Source organism: Brachyistius frenatus, unplaced genomic scaffold (genome assembly GCF_029030835.1).
Source record: "Brachyistius frenatus isolate BFR_SWC_R1_liver_20210118 unplaced genomic scaffold, ASM2903083v1 Contig_76, whole genome shotgun sequence".
NCBI classification, from domain to species: domain Eukaryota; kingdom Metazoa; phylum Chordata; class Actinopteri; family Embiotocidae; genus Brachyistius; species Brachyistius frenatus.
The window spans coordinates 1,515,458-1,532,513 of record NW_027210675.1 but is presented as its reverse complement, the minus strand read 5'-3'; the positions used below and the strand labels follow the sequence as shown (position 1 = coordinate 1,532,513).

Below are 17,056 nucleotides of genomic sequence, written 5' to 3'. Positions count from 1 at the left end.
TGCAGACGGGCCTCTACTGAAGACCACTGGAAACTGAAATAAACCATCATGAGTGCACTGACTAGGCCCGTAACATCAGTACCGGGGCTGATAAAACACACCTTGATACTCAGTCTTCACACCAGCAGTTTAATTTTGTTGAGATTTGGCCTTTACTTGACAGTCTGTGTCGACATAGACAGGAAATATGGGAAGAGACGGTTATAACACGACCGTGGATGATGACATATTTTTCTCCTTGCGCGATTCTTACAGAGTTGTCTGCCTTTGCCAACCAGTCAAGTTGCAATTTACATTCATGTCTGCCCAGACTCGTAATGTATTAAGCGAAAAGGTTAAAGGAATTTGGCCAAAATACTGATTCTGATAGAACACAAAACTGAAGCCATGACAGTAGACAATGCTTCCTATACGGATGCTCCACAATCTCCCGTTCTGTTCATGAGTTATGGCGTAACGGCCAGAAAACAAATGCATGAATTAAGGATTCCAGTATTTATAAAGTAACTTCTGTGTATTTATTAGACTTTCTTGTAACTAGTTGAAATTGTATAGTTTATACCGAGAGGCCTCACAGGTCCTGTGTTTTCATCTGTTTTCCAACATCCTGCAGCCAGCTTTTTCAAACTGTTAAATTATGAAACACTATTTTCTTAGCTTGTCAAAGGGGGTATCTTTTTACGGTCAACCATCAGCTCAGACAGTGACTCAGCTGTTCCTTTTGCCAAGATTTTTGCTTCACTGTGTGGCTGTAGAAGAGAATTTAGACTTGAGCTCTTCCCAGTGGTACGGCAAACAAAACCCCCCAAAAACACTAAAGTGAGAATGAGAAGTGAAACGTCCAGTTGCCACTTTAAAAAAAAGTCTTTGGATTATTTTTGTGTGTGTTTTAAATGTTCTAAAACGGTGAAAAAACTCATCTCTCAGGGCTTCAGGTGATATCGGTCTTCTTATTGCTTATTCCAAAACCCCAAAGACATTTAATTGAAATCTGCAACTCACTTCTTTAGCGATTTCAAACTATTACCGTTTCCATTATTTGTTTAGTCAATAAAATGTCAGCAAATAGAGAAATTTCACCACCATTATCAAATTACTAAATTTCCCCACTGTGGGATGAATGAAGTCCAAGTCTAAATACTCAGCTAGCGACCGACCAGAAAAAAGGAAAACAGTTCCTTGATTCTCCTCTCGATCAATTTGTTGGTTTAACATCTATGTTCCAGTTTCCAAGCGTTACGTTGATCCCTGCTACAGACCGCACAAACAATGCAAGGCTGCATGCAGAATCTGTCCGCCGAGCTGCGTTTGACTCTTTCTACTTCCGGCAACTTCGAATGTGATGTGATTCCACCGTGGCGGCCTTGAGCCTGGTTGAAGCAGGTCCGACACAGTCCGGGTCGAGTGCCTCTTGCAGCGTAGGTCAGTGCGCAAATCAAGTTTAAAACCACGCGAGTATGCGTACCAACACGCACACACTGACCTACCCCCCTCCCTCCACCACCACCACCCCCGTACAACCACTCTCCCTGCCTCCGATGTAATATATGTTGTTAGTTTGCTGGATCTGTGCTGGCCAGCAGCATTAGCCCGACGCAGCCAAGCGTAGCCTGCACTGGACACACACTCTGTCAACGGCAGTAAGCAAGCGGAGTACTGCGCTGCCAGAGATACGGAGCAACAAATCTATACCCCTCATAGGGTGGAGCGAGTGGAGGGGGGGGGGGGGGGTCTAGCTACAGTATATGATAGAATTTGATAAACAGTAGGGGTCAGGAGGCAGGTCAGCACACCATTTAGTTATTCTGGCAGTTTTGATCCATTGTGTACTGGGACGAGGCAACGGGCGTCACCTGAGAGGAGTGGGAGGGGGGGGGAACTGGCAGGAAGCATAAAACAAACAGAGACGGTCTTTACTGCAGGAGATGAGGAGATAAGAAACATCAGAGGGAGAGTCTGCTTTATCAGAATGCAACGAGAGAAACTGGGAGGAGAAACGCACTTCCTCCGGGGAGAAGTGAGGAGGAGAAGGGATGGGCGGCGTGGAGTGGTAGAGCTGCAAAAAAAAAAAAAAAAAAAAAAGGAAAATGAAAGAGTAATATCTTTTGACTCATTGCAAGACTGGAGTGCTTCTAATGACAAAAACCTGAGTGCAGATTGTTGTGAATATCTGAAAATGGACTATACGAGACAATTCTAGAAAATGGAAAAGGAGAGTTAATATTCTGCTCTGCATTGTATACAACAGCCGTCGTCTCTGCGAGGAGAGTTTGGGACTCAACAGGGGGGAAACTGAGGCCCTTTGTTTTAATTAACAGTTCAATTATCAGGCAGCTAATGGCTTGGTAAATATAATGGGTTAATAACTCAGCATGCATGATCAATCTTCTGATTGTCACTTTGTGAAGCTGGAGAAAGTACTAATTTAAGTATGCACATGTGCAGTATGTGCAGTATGTGCAGTGTGTGCTGTGTGTGTGTGTGTGTGTGTGTGTGTGTGTGTGTGTGTGTGTGTGTGTGTGTGTGTGTGTGTGTGTGTGTGTGTGTGTGTGTGTGTGCGCGCATAGAGCAGCAGCCGTTCCGGAGATGGGTTTTCTGTTAGAATTTTTTTTTGTGCGAAAAAGAAAAACTGACCTAGTATCAGCTCTCAGCTGTGCATAGCGAGGAGTCACTTTCTGTAAGCCGATGATCCTGATGTTTGGCAGTCTGTCATCGCTCACAGAGTAATTGTTAGCAGCTTGTAGAGTGTAGGTCAACTGCCTCGCGTGGATGAAACAGAAAAATTCTCTACTGTAACAGACACACAAAAAAAAAGACTGTAGGGGAAATTGTTTTAGGCAGCCTTCCTACCCTTAAGGTATGTCGAATCACTTTTATTTCACAATAAATTAATTTACAGTGAACTCATTCAGATTTAAACCACGTGTATGCGTGTATGTATGTGTGTGTGTGTGTGTGTGTGTGTGTGTGTGTGCGCGTGTTGGGCATGAGACCAATGAGGCTGAAAGGGTGCCAGTATAGTCTTTGAGGAAGGGAGCATGTGTCCGGCATCCACAACTCAACTGCTGTGCCGGGTCACAGATGTCACCTGCTCCAGCAGCCTGCCTCTCACCGCTCACCCCCCCCCCCCACCCCACCCACACAAACTTGTAAAGAGCGGACGGCGGCGGGTCGACGGGTATTTTGATTCAATCGCGTTGTTTTGCTTGAAAAATTAGATTCAATCATGGGTCAAAGAATGATCACAAGGATCCACAACATAAGAAATGTTATCCGGAGCTCCTGGCTATGTTATACAGCCGCAGTCTTGCCAAATACTGACGGTGCAAGTTAAACTGAATTACACACTGCAGGCTGGTGGGTTGGTGGCTTTAAACACAGAAAATCAGTCCAGAAAAAAGCCTGGCAAAGGATAACATACTTAGATAATGTCAGCCACGGGAGAAAAAAAGAAGTGTGAAACCACAGTCCCACAAAATAAATGGGACAAAGAAGCGTGTGTGTGTGTGTGTGTGTGTGTGTGGGGGGGGGGTGTCTGTGTGGCGAGAGCATATAGACTCTGCTAATCGTTCAGAGGAGCTCCCTTTGCAATGGTGTGGTCATCTTTTTTTAAGCGGGCCTGAAATTCCTTTTGCACACCCCACCACTTGTTTGCTCGAGAAGCCGAGAACACTCTTACCACAGGAATCCTCCATGGAGATTGTTGATGTGTGCATCGCTCGCTCTCTCTCTCTCTCTCTCTCTCTCTCACACACACACACACACACACACACACACACACACACATTAAATGTGCCCACCCACACATCACTGACATTTCTTTTCAGAGTGTCTTTAAATTACCACGCATATTAGTGAAGCACTGCCGAGAACCCTTTTTATTATTCCTCTTAATCTCGTGTGTTTACGGGGTCAACGCCTCCCCCCCCCGTCCCCTACACACAGACACACACACACGCACACGCGCACACACACACACACACACACACACACACACACACACACACACACACACACACACGCACACGTACACTCCCCTCTACGCCTTTCCTCACCCCTTCACTCCTCCGCCTCCGTGCTCTCCAGCTCCCCTCTGCCAGCGGGAACAGACAAGTGGTTCCACCCAGTCTACCGCGGGAGCCCCTCGTGCTCTGCGACGGCACATCAGGACAGGACAGTGCATCACGCTCCTGTTCCACGCCTGCCTCCTCTCCCTGCACTCGCCACTAACCACCCACTTCCTACCAATTGTGACTCACTCCTCATAAAACCAGCCAGGCAGTTCTGCATGCCAGTATAATGTTGCTGTTAATACGACATGGTTATTATATCATTTAGTAATGTGGAGCATTTTTTTCCCATGTTTTCAAGTTGCGTGTCTGTTAGTTTATGATTTCCAGTAAAGATTAAAGGATCACAGTGCTTTTTGCAGCATCAAACTGCACCATGCTTCACGCAGTGATTTGGTCGGGTGTCCAGAGGTGAGAGGGTAACCAGAATCTCTGCCAAGCTGGTTTTTTATTCTTCACACAAGCAGTTCTGCCACGGTTTTGTAAGTACAACTAAGTGCAACATGAATTCAATCTTGCTGTTTGCCAATAATCTTTTTCCCCAACTCTGACGAGTCCAAACTGTTTATAAAAGTGGACGTAACTTCCATATGTGAAAAATTAGGCCGATGCAGACGCTCCTTAAGCTGCAATACCACCGAGTGCCACTGGAGGTTGGCTCCAAAACACCTCCAGCTCCAGAGACTCCCATTCAACTGGTCCCATAATATTTTCAGTCAATAAAATATCCCTAGGAGTTATTTTGGTCGTTAGTTTTCTGGCAGTTCATTTGAAAATAATGCCCTCATTAATGAGAAAATAAGCATCAAAAAGTCTTGTTTTTGAGGTCGCGCCCTGTTTGATTAACAGGCCTGTGGTGCATTATTTTGTATGGTGAATGCAGCACAAGAAGCTTGGACATAGTTGGGCATTTTTGTTCAGCTTAAAAAAAAAAAAACAACAAAAAAAACAGCCTTGTCTACTTCAGTCTTTTAAGAGAGAGAGGCAGGATGAAACCTGCGGGGCACCACCTCATTGTGATGGCTTTAAGTTTTGGAACAAAGTGCCACAGTTTAACATTCAGGTAGGGCGCGGCGTGCCTGATACAACGGTGAGGTAAAAATCGTGATTACCTGGTTTTGCCGGTAAAAAACATTCAAGGGCACAAAGAGGGTTCACGCAAGTGCGAAGGCTGGGGCACGAGCGCAACGTGGGGGCCAATGCTTCTAATCCCAGTTAAGACAAGCCCGGCAGGCGAGCCGACACAAAGGAGCTTGGTCCAGTGTTTGTGGAATTAAAGCAAAGCCTCATCTCTGTTGTTATGCTAATCCACAAGACAATGATTATCTGCAGGGCAACGTTGCCACGGTGATAAACATGGCTCAAGAGTGCCTCAATTAGGGCGCCAATTGCCAGAGGAGAGCAAAGACCGAGTGAGGCGGATGATGCTGCTATGAACGGGAGAGGGAGGGAGGAGGGGGGGGGACAAAAATAATAAGAGAAAGAAAGGAAGAGTGCGAACGGCGTTTTGTTATTTCAATGGAGTGGCTGGGTCAGCTTTCAAATAGAGTTTACGGAAGAAGCTTGACCTTTGCAGCTTGACCTTGACCCTGTCTGACCCTCTCCATGCTGTAAAGACTTTACACTCGTTGAGGCAGGTAGCTCCCGAGCGCATATAACCGGCTCTGAAATGCAGACTGTAACTACAGGTTACCGATATAACTCTCAATAACACGTTTTATAATCTGTGCACAAAGAATAAGTATGCCATACAGGCTTGCCTCATTCATCCTCTAATGTGACAGCACAGCAGTTCGAGCGGTTGCACTGTTTTAGTTTTTTGTTTAAACATCAAGAGTCGGAGGACAACCATAACACTGGACTCATCTAAAATAATCCTTCATTTACTCCACTTATCAGAGTCAGGAGGCAAAGCCCTTTTCTGGGTGTTTAAAGCTCCTCACCGAGTTGATGTGCCAACTTTGATTCTTTGCTGTTGTCACAAGATCAAAGAAAGGTTTTTTGTTGTTGTTGTTGTTGTTAAAACAGGCGAGGAGAGGCTGTTTGCAGTTTCTGGAGCAGCTTGTCACGCAGCTATTTTACAGATGCATATTTGAAAACCCGGCAGTGTGGCTGACATCACACGAGTGTCTTCTCGATCCTCGTCAAAGCTAGCTGTGGGCCACCGATGTAGACAGACAGGAAACATCCCACTGGTTCAGACTAACTCCATCCTGTCTATGCAGCCCTCTGTCACAAAACCCTGCCGCTTCATCTTTTTATTTGGGGATGTGGTCAGTCACTTCCCCTTTCTTTCCCCATCTGTCCTGCAGCTCCTAAAGCATAAAAAGGCCTCAAACTGCTGTGTCATGTCATTGGGTCCTATTAGGGGCTCTTACGTCTGACTGGCATGTTGTTATCGCCGTCCACCGACCGCAGCTGGAACTGAGGAACGGGTCTGCCAGACGGGCCCTTTAAAAGTCCACTCTGCATTTGACGGCACCGGCAACAAGGAGCAGCGGGGTTGCGGTGGTTGCAACGACAGCATTAAAAGAAAGGAAGAGTGGGAGGCGACGCCGTGCGAGGCAACACCCCCGCGGCTACATGACAGGTATACGTCAGATGCAAGTGGTCTCCTGCTGCTTTAGCGAGCGGGCTTTGCCACGCGTGAATGCCAGCGCTGCCACTCTTACAAATGCTGAAGCGGGGGCCATCAACGAGGTACGCAAGAAAGAAAAAAACAACAAAAAAGAGTGCTGACGTGGTAAAGCTAAGATGTCTGATTGGAAGCTTAGCACAGGTGTTGAACTTGGACAAGAGGTCCTGCAGGGTTCACAAGTCTTTCTCGGCCAAAATAGCACTGCAAGATGTTACAGCTGCAGTGTTTTTTAGCCCTGTGACCTCCTCTCCGACAAAAAGCTGAAATCAGAAATGAAAGCATGTAGGAACCAGCAGAAGGACAAACCCGAAGGGTGAGAGGGGCAAACGAGAAACATCAGGTGTTTGAGGGTGTTTTATTCTCTTTGTTTTCCCCCTCTGAGGGCATGAGAGGTAAATATTTGCTTCAACACAAGTTTCACGCTGATAAAATCACATTCAAACCGCAGAACTACAGACAAACTGTATGAGTCACCATCTCGATGCAGAACAAGATTATATCATCTCAAAGAATGGTTACGGTTGTACTCAATAAAAAAAAGTAGACCCGGTTAGAAGGAAAGTACACTCTGGTATTGCAAGGTTGCACAGTGCCCTCAAAACCAGATGCAACACGGTAAGAAGTTTCTTTCCTGTAAGGCATGACAGACAGCGGACATGATGGTATAACACAGGAAGAGGAGTCGAACTGAGGCACAGCAGCGTACCAAATGAACAGCTCCATTTACCCTCAACATCAAGGCGACTGTTTACACAAGACTCTTTTTCACTTCTCCAATTACATATTTTAGGAGTGATGTGGAACTGAAAAATCAATTTCGCCCCTTTTTGATGGAAAACCTCCGGCAGCCAGTGATGACTGTGTTGTCCTGAACGTAAATACGTGTTACTTTTCACAAGGACATGCACATTACTTGCGTAAACTGCCCCTACGACCCACTAAATAACTGCCATCTGCACTGTACATGGGCTGGAAACTCGTATTGATATTGCAGTATCAAAAAAAATGCATTATATTTATATTGCACAGCCTGCAACAAGACTATTATAAATTTGTTTTATAACTCAATCAATAACTGAGACATTGGGAATGAGACTTTTCTGGCACACGCGCTCCTTAATACCCAGAAATACCATTAAGCAACAAGAGATTGGACATCAGCATCTCATCTCCGACGGGAGACATTCTCACTGTGTTCCAGCTCCTGGAAACGTTTCAAGTTACATCTATTAAGTTAATATAACCTTAAATCTACTCTGCAAATGCATGGCAACAGCAATATACGTCAGAACATGCTGACGAGATGCTTTGTGCCCGTTTTGCAGATCCAGCTCTGTGGGACTCTCTTTTGTCTTCGTGTGTCCCGGTATAAATGAATGCCAACTCACTGGGAGGATCAAGCAGCGATCTGCTCCTTGATATCTCTGCGGAGCTTCAGTTTGCAGAATGAACATGGAAATATTTCAGAGGCGAGTGTGCTTATAAACTATAGGTGGTTATAGTAGCCATATTGTATCATGTAAACTGTGACGTACATATTTATTGTCTATGTGGAACCACCACAGTTTACACGATTACAACTGAAAGTGGGCTATGTGTATTTAAAACTTTTATTATGATTCTATTACAATTTTATCCGCACACTCGTTTGTTTTTTTGTTTTTTTATAAAGATCTGAATGTATTAGTGTGTGTGTGGTATTTGTTGATGATGTCTTCTTTTTTGATGCATTATTGTATAGTATGTACCACTGTGTGTGGGGGAGGAGGGGAAGGGAAGGGGAGAGGAGAGGAGGGCACTGATTTACGTTGTACGGCCGTGCAATGACAAATAAAGGCATTGAAATTGAAATTATTAGCGGAGTCTGACCGTCAGAGAGAGATCACATTAACGCGAGAAACAAATGGGAAAAAGACTGCACACCCACCGTCTGAGCTTGTTGACGAGGTGTTAACGCTTGTTTTGACCTTAAATGAATCATGAATCTGACCCTGAACATCAAAACAATCAACTTCGGTCTCTCGTCTTCTCTCATCAAACACGAGTACTTTTCTGTGTGTTTTCTTCTCACCGAGTTTATTTTTCTTTCTGCCAGTTTGCGCTGTTCAGCGTCACGTGGCGTGACACCACGCTGTCATTTGTTAAGGGAACAAAGTAGTAAAATGTTCCCAAACGCAAATGCGGCAGAAGTGTTGTCTTTTAGAAATGAGATTAAATAAAAGGTATGAATCGAGATTGCTTTTTTTTTTTAATATGATAAATCATGCAGTCCTCCTGTATTCGGTCTGTCCCATAGAAGTGTAATGTTTTATTCAGTCCTGCAGAAATGTGTTTACACATCAGAACAAAATGTTCACTTTGCACGGTTTTAAATCAAAGGAAACAACAGTGTTTCTTACTTGTTAAATATAGAAGAAAAAGAAAAGTTTCCAACATAAACAGAATCCAAACTAATTGATTTGGGGTTTTGTCAATTGATATTGAATTGGGAGGTCAGTGCCTGGATGCAGCCCTACTTAAATCTGTGAAACTAAATCTAAAAGGCTCCATTTAAAGATTGAAGTTGGTCATGTATGGTATTTAGTTAAGACTCTCCTCCTTCTTTGTGATTCTTTGCTGATGTCCTCGATTAAAATCCACCTCAGCCATAAAGCAGCGAGTTGTGAGGAAGGAACTACAAAGAATTCCACCCTCAGAAACACTGAAAGTGAAAATCATCAATATGTGATGAACAATGCAATGCAGCAGCTATTCTGCCATTGTTATAATTACTATGTTGTTGTACCACTTTCCTTCAGCTTTCCTCATCTAATTTGACTTCAGTTAGTGATTTCCTATATTTCCCAGAGTGCTTTTCAACAACCCCCGCAAAAAAAAAAAAAGGCTCGACAAGCGCAATGGAACAAGCTGTTTTATTCAGCTGTGGGTTAAAGACCCATATCAGAGCTTTTTGGACCTTGGACCTGGATTCTGGACTTTTTAGGCCACTTTACATCCTGGTCAACAATGGATTTCTCTGAGTCATTATTTAGGCTGTTCAAACACGTCTCTATTTTTTATTTTTATTTTTTTATTCTGAGGTGTTGAAATCTGAAATATATTCATAGGCATTGTCCAAACTTGAACCCTCTGACATGACACTCTTCATTTGGACAGTTTGGTAGGCACTAGAGCGCCCTTTAGGGTCCTCCCACGTACATAGCTGTACATGTTTGCTGGGAATTTTTGTGTATGCAGCGCCTGGATGCAGATTTTGCATTCACAGTGTGATCTGCTGTCTGATTGCTCCCCTGCTTCCTTCCACGCCTCATGCTGTGCACTCCAACAACGGAAATCCAATCAGGCCAATCCCGCACGATCCCAGGCAATCCTCTCAGACGCCGCCCAGCGCCGACAACCTACGCTAACACACACTATAAATGCCGCGCGCACTTGTCGTGTACTCTTTGATAGATATGGAGATGGGCACGTGCACATTAGCCACCTTACCTCCCGTGAACTTGGCACAGACAATCAGGGGGCTAAGTGAAACACTGAATGTCTTCCAGCTGGAGTGGCTATGCAGAGTATCTGACCCTCCGTTCTGGCCTCTCAATGGAGGTCACACAGATGGATTTATCCCTTGAGGATCACTAGTGTAACAGCAAATACCCACAGACACTCCCCTCACCAAGACAAACAAACCCTCCAGGAAGCAGGTCCGGCACCAGTGACATAAATAACCCCATAAAATATAATGCGCGCCTTTCATCTTAGTCCAGGTCCCACTTTCCAGGAGGCTGGGGTTGGACCCTCTGTGGACCTGCGTGGAGGTCGCACGTAGGCCACACACTAATGGCCGGAGCTGGATCAGATACCACTGGCTAAATGGAGAATATTCAGTAGTCCTTGTGTGTGTGTGTGTGTGTGTGTGTGTGTGTGTGTGTGTGTGTGTGTGTGTGTGTGTGTGTGTGTGTGTGTGGGGAGAGGTGAAGTGGCTTCTGGGAATTTGGGCTTGCTGTTGAAAACAGAATAATATCCACAAACCCCCATGCTGAGGAGGGCCTGTCACACAACCTTTTTTACCAGAGTGTGGAAAATGCACCCATTCTGTCAGATGAGCTCATAGTCTTTTTTATTCGTGTGTGTGTGTGTGTGTGTGTGTGTGTGTGTGTGTGTGTGTGTGTGTGTGTGTGTGTGTGTGTGTGTGTGTGTGTGTGTGTGTGTGTGTGTGTGTGTGTGTGTGTGTGTGTCCTTGTGGGCCTGTGCAGTCTGTGTTCTGGCCGCAGAATGAATTTGGGCCATTGTCACTGTGATCCTAATGTCCAGCATCTGGCTCGTTGACTCTCTTTTTTGAAATATTTTTTGGGGTTGGGAGAGGGGGGGGGGGGGGGTGGGGGGGGTGGGAGGTGGGGTGATGTGGGTGATCTGAATGCTTGTGCCTCAAGCTGCGCAGCTGTCCCAATTACTACCTCTCTCTTCTCTCCTAATTTTCCCTCCAAAACCCATCTGCCTCTCCTCCACTCCAAATCTCTGTCCCCATCCGTCCGTGGATGCCACCGGTGTGGGCTCTGCCTTCAGGATGCCCCCATGCTAGAAAGAGTCCTTAGAGACCGGAGTAAGTTTAGATCCCGTTTTAAGTTGGACGCTGCAGGGTGCATAGACCCAGAGAGCATCTTTGTCAGGAAGGCTGAGAATTTTCAGCAGCATCACTGACTCCCTGCAGCCCTCCGTGTCCGCTCTGATCCCGGCCTGAGCTGTGGACTCAGAGGGGCTAACAAGGCTGTTTGATGGGCCATGGGCACTGAGCATCGGGGGATTTTATGTAGGTGGGTGGTTGGGTGGGCTGTTTGTGTCCCACAGTGAAGCCCTGAGTAACTTCTGAGGAGCTAAAAATTCTCACTGTGTGTCACATGGATTCAGTTCCTCGTGCAGAGAAGGCACTACAAACATGCATTCTGTTGTTAGAGCTAAGCATTCACGGAAATATAAACGAGAATAAAAACATATACATGTATATATATATATATATATATATATATATATATATATATATATATATATATATAGAGAGAGAGAGAGAGAGAGAGAGAGAGAGAGAGAGAGAGAGAGAGAGACACACAAATTAATGCAAAGGCACACAGGAGGCTGAGCAGCAAGGGGGAGTTAAGTGCCTCCTACTGAAAAGAGGGGAAGGAGGGAATTTCAGTGCTGCATGTGGATCGGTACATGCCTATTTCTGGACGGCTCCAATGAGCCGAGAAGAAATGTCGTAAGACCCACTTCCCGGCTCAGGCAGCGGCAGCAATAACTCCCCGAGATACAGCAAAAAGCAAGCACACATAAGTGAGTGTGCGCACACAAATACACATCCTCTCTGATGCGAGTGCGCTGCAGGCCGGCTGGCCTCCCCGCAGGGCCAAACAGAGCTGGGGCAGCACACTCTTTGAGGGGGGAGTCCAGGTCAGGATCTCTGACTGGTCACAGCGACAGTAACGGGAACAGGGCACACTCAGAGCTACACCCTCCACAAGTTCAGAACATCCTCTAAACCCATCCAAGACAGCTGTGGCTGAGGCATTATGTGAGCTGCGTCCAGTTCCTACACAAATCCAATCCGATGCCACACGGCTACCGGGCCGAGCTCCTATTGTGCCCCGTCTGACTGAATTCCTATTCAGAACTTCCCTCCTTCCGCCCTGTCTTCAGACATTCAACCGAGTAAGACAGGTAGACAAACAGCGAGACATTTAGACAGGCAGACAGCAGGGCAGGCCTTCTGGGGCCTTTTCTTTTGCCGCTGCCGGAGAAAGCTATCAGCCCGGATCTGGCTAGCCTGCTCAAGCTGAGCTTCGGCAGCATCACGGGCCGGCCCGCTTTTCTCCATGGAAACCTGCCCCACACTCGCCCCGTGATTGGCTCATACAATCACTAGACAGACACTCCGTCTTACAATACAGATAATAATGTCCCTCCGGCAGGATGACAGCAGGAGGAGAGTGATGCAGAAAGGTCTTTTTCCTGCAGATTTTGCCTTTTAGGGAGGCTGCATCCTGCAGGTGGATGGGAGGGGGGGGGGGAGTAGAGACTGCTGCTCACGTGACATGCAGGTGGTTGGATGTACAGGCCTTCCGTTCACACGCATTATATTTTCCACTCACTCATTAACCATTCAATAGGTTCATTATTGTTTTCTCATCTCTTTACTGGTGTTTTTTTTTTTTTTTTTTTTAAAGCCCCGGGGGGCGAGAGGAGACAGAAAACAAACACCAAACAGCAGCCTCACAGGAAAAACGCCAGACAAATGCCAGCACTGGTCATCTAGAGGCCGCTCACTGAACCACATTCATGAACCAGCCGTTCTTTATCTTTCCGGCCCCTGACGGACCGAGTCTCGGAATAAGACTTAAAAATGTGTGCGTCTACGTATCTATATATAATCAATTCAATCTTTCCCTTCTTCAAACGAGAGAAACAAAAGCAAAAGCTTCTTTTCAATGGCTTGGGCTCTATTTACAGTACATTGTCTGGAATTGAAATGCCCTGCATAGAGATTAACAATACCAACAAAACAATGCTTCCAGATGAGCTTTCCGCTTTTGGTAACATTGTTACTGCAGCTCGCTACAAGCATTGCCATGTCTTGCATAGCCTCCTCACTTCGATGTTCATTGTATTTGTTTAGCGCGAGGCCCCAAAAACTAGGAACACGTCTTCAAAAATGCATTGTTTGTTTCCTCCACAGCTCTATTCAGCTTTCTCCTCTCATCCGTCTGACGGGGGTTTTTTTTTTTTTTTTGAATAAAATAAAAAAGGATATATCTGGGACAATATGGGGGGGAAAAAGGGGATGTATACACAGCACACTGAAGCCAATATCAAGTATTATACACACACTGTACACTGAGCCAAAACACTGTGATGCTTGAAATTAGAATGGCTTTTCATGCAAACAGAGGCGCTTGCTGTGCAGGTGACAGGATGGTATCGCAGACAGAATTGAAATGAAAAACAAATCCAACTGCTATTTTAAATAGAACTCCACTCGGCAGCGGCTTGCTGCACTAAACCAAACTGAGAAGAAGAAAAAAGGTGCTCGCCATGTGACAAAATGCATACATGTTGCAGGTATAACTACCGAATGAGTCACCGCTGCCCTTTTTCGCTTACCGCACCACATCCAACCTCTTTGGCAGAGCAACACTAATATGTTTAATGAACTCATTAGTCAAAAATGAAGACAGACAGTGGCATGAGGCACGGAAAGGTGGAGGCACAAAGGGCAGAGAGAGAGAGAGGGAGGGAGGGAGGGAGGGAAACGAAAGAAGGGGAAGGAGTGAAAATAGATCAGCTGAAGTAAAGGTGTGTGGGGAGGGGAGGAGGAGGAGGGGGGGGGGTTACTCTCCTAGAAAGCACGTTCTCCTGTATTATAGATGCGGTATCATGTGTTGCAGTAGGTAAAACGCAACATTTGTCCAACGCAATCAAGCCAACGAGCGGAAACAACCCGGTCGAGGGTGTCACTCTGCGGAAAAACGTCAAACCTGCCAAAGAAATTCCAGAGGTTACTTTGAGTGTCATCACCACTATTTGATTTAAGTGCTTCATCCGAATTTACGCGGCCTCGAATGAGCTACCCTTAAGTAATTATTTGCACTTGGCTCGTACGAAAGAGTCCATCAACGGCTGTGCCTTTTCAATCCAAAAATGGCAAAGCCTCGATCAAAGCAAAACTTTGCCAAAACCATGAGTCACTTGGCTTTATGTAAAATAATTGGCCCCTGAATTTAAACAGATGTCCCGTCTGAGGCGGCACGGTCTCGTGCCACTGTAAACCCAGGGACGTGGGCGCCGCTGCCGCGACATAGGCTGCTGTCACCGCAATATACACAGCTGTTTACTTATTCATGAATGGATTAGGGCTACTAACTCAATCAGTCTGCTCCCAGTTACCAAGGCTGACTTTATTAGATAACATTAAGGGTGCATTAGTTGTCCATTGCTGTTGAGTTTCTCCCTTGTCAGCAACCACAATTCGAATGAGAGAACAATGGATATCGGCTGTAAATGGATCGAAAGTCCGGGATAATTGTGGCACCAGACAAACACGATGAGCTCATAATTTATTGCGAGACAATGTGCTGTCAAAGAAAGAGAAATCACAGCGTGCTTCGCAGAGTTGAAATATGTCTTGTAATAACAGCTGCAGACATTGAGATATATGAAATAATACAGCCATACTTCACCCACACCGCAGATCGATTTCACGAGAAAGTAATAAGACGGCGTACTTATTTCCCTACGAATCCGTCATGTCAAAAGAAGCTTAAAAAGAGCACCATGGTATATATATATATATATATATATATATATATATATATATATATATATATATATATATATATATATATATATATATATATACTGTACCTCGACATGCTCCCGAGTTGAGCTCCAGCTCTGAGCTCATGTCAATATTGCACCCATCCATATGCTGGAGAGTTTGCAGGGCGAGTTGTACATTCATTACAAGCCGTTTGGTGGTGCTTTCACATCACTGTGAAGGCATACATCTTCTAATGAGTAGCCCTGCTGGGAGTTGAACCTCAGGCCTCAGCAGCGCCGACGCCAGACCTTATCAGTCGAGCTACACCAAACACCAAACCACATACTTTGCCTGTGCGCATGTGGGCGATGGAGTCTATATTGTCATCAGCATTGTAAAGTAAGTGTGTAAGTGTGTGTGTGTGTGTGTGTGTGAGAGGAGATCACCCTCCCTCTGACAGTCCTGATGTGATGAAGATGAAGATGAAGCCTTCTTTTTTACATAATCACATACCACAGGCCTTAGTATACATGAACCACACCTCCAGACGCTGGCAACAAACTCATGGCTGATTATTACACAGCAAGCCAACATATTAACAGTAGTGCTGTACACGCACGCACGCACACACACACACACACACACACACACACACACACAGGCAGCTGCTTTGTCTGCCCGCCACACATGAAACACAACGAAGGAACAGACACTGGAGGACACACACACACACACACACACACACACACACACACACACACACACACACACACACACACACACACTTGTCAAACACCTACCCAATGTCACGTGTTCTTTATTTTCCACGTTGTGTGCGCGAGGCTGGAGGTCAAACGCATTTCACTCTCATTTAACGGCGCGAAGCTTCGTCCGCGGCGCACGGCGCACGGAAAACAAACGCACGCAGGCAAGACGGCTAGCATTGAGGCTACACGCGCCTAGCACCGCTGACGCCTGTAACGAGGCTGCCACATTTAACGCCCGTGTTCATTCCCACTCCGCGCCGCGGCCAAATTATGCGGTCCGGCGGCGGGTTTCAGGTCCGCACGTTGCGCGGATGCGCCGTTTGTTTTGAACACTCGAGCCGCGCAGCGCAACAAAAAAGGAGGACGCGGTGCGGTGCGCGGGCACGTTAACGTACCCGCTCATCAGCGCAACGGCACCTCCGACGGCGAGCTGAGATACCCGCGTAACGGCGCGCACATAACGGGACCAGAAATTCCTGCCTACGGGTCAACCGCTATTTGGTCACCATCGGCGACGCAGTCAACAGGCCGGGATGGAGCGGGGAAATCTGGGGAGGAGGGAAGGGGGGGGGGGGGGCTGAGCGCTGCCTCTGCCTCTGCCACATTTCCGCCGTTGCAAAAGCTGGGTTAGTAGCGCCTACCTTGACGTGATACGCCGGCTCCCAGAGGCATCCGACCGGGGCTGCGGGAGCTGAGTGTGACGCAGCGGCAGCCCGAGATTTTGTTGCTCCAGAAAACTGAGTAGGAAAGGCTGCGGCGGAAACAGGAACTGAGGGAGCCTGGGTCTCTGAATTCGGCAGTCGAGGGTGCTCTGTGGGGATCTGCTGAATGGCCGGTGTCAACACAGACCGGAGAGGGGGGGGGGGGATTTAACATCCGGTCTCAGATTTAGATTTTCAAAATAATGCAGTAACAACGTAAAAGGGTGCTAGTTCGTAAGATGTAGTTTGACTGTGGCAGTTGTCAGACTTTAATAGTTAATTGATACTTAATTAGAACACACACACACACACACACACACACACACACACACAAAAGGCTTTCAGTTTGAATTTTAAGTTAAATACCTGATAACTTTAACATACAATTCTGTATAATTCTTCTTTTTTTTTTTTTTAAACTTCATCTCGACATTGTGACGTGCATTTGACCCCACCGATGGAAATGAACTTGAGTTTGGCTGATCTTTTTAATTTGAATTATAAATTACAGCAGTTTTTGTTACATTTACTTTTAAATGTGACAAAATAATTTTCTGTCTATCAACTTTTGTGCT

The 17,056-nt window shown here is 46.0% G+C and overlaps 1 protein-coding gene across 2 annotated transcripts in view; it reads right to left on the bottom strand.

Annotated features, from left to right (window-relative positions):
- fut8b (fucosyltransferase 8b (alpha (1,6) fucosyltransferase)) overlaps window positions 1-16,605 on the bottom strand; it is an 82,011-nt gene extending 65,406 nt beyond the window's left edge. Inside the window, exon 1 of one of the 2 annotated variants that reach the window (XM_069708590.1) lies at window positions 16,422-16,605. The gene's annotated coding sequence lies outside the window, so the exon portion shown is untranslated. Of the gene's footprint in view, window positions 1-15,813; window positions 16,379-16,421 lie in introns of those variants that run through there. The other variant, XM_069708592.1, reaches the window with a different exon arrangement.
- Window positions 16,606-17,056: the final 451 nt, after the last annotated feature.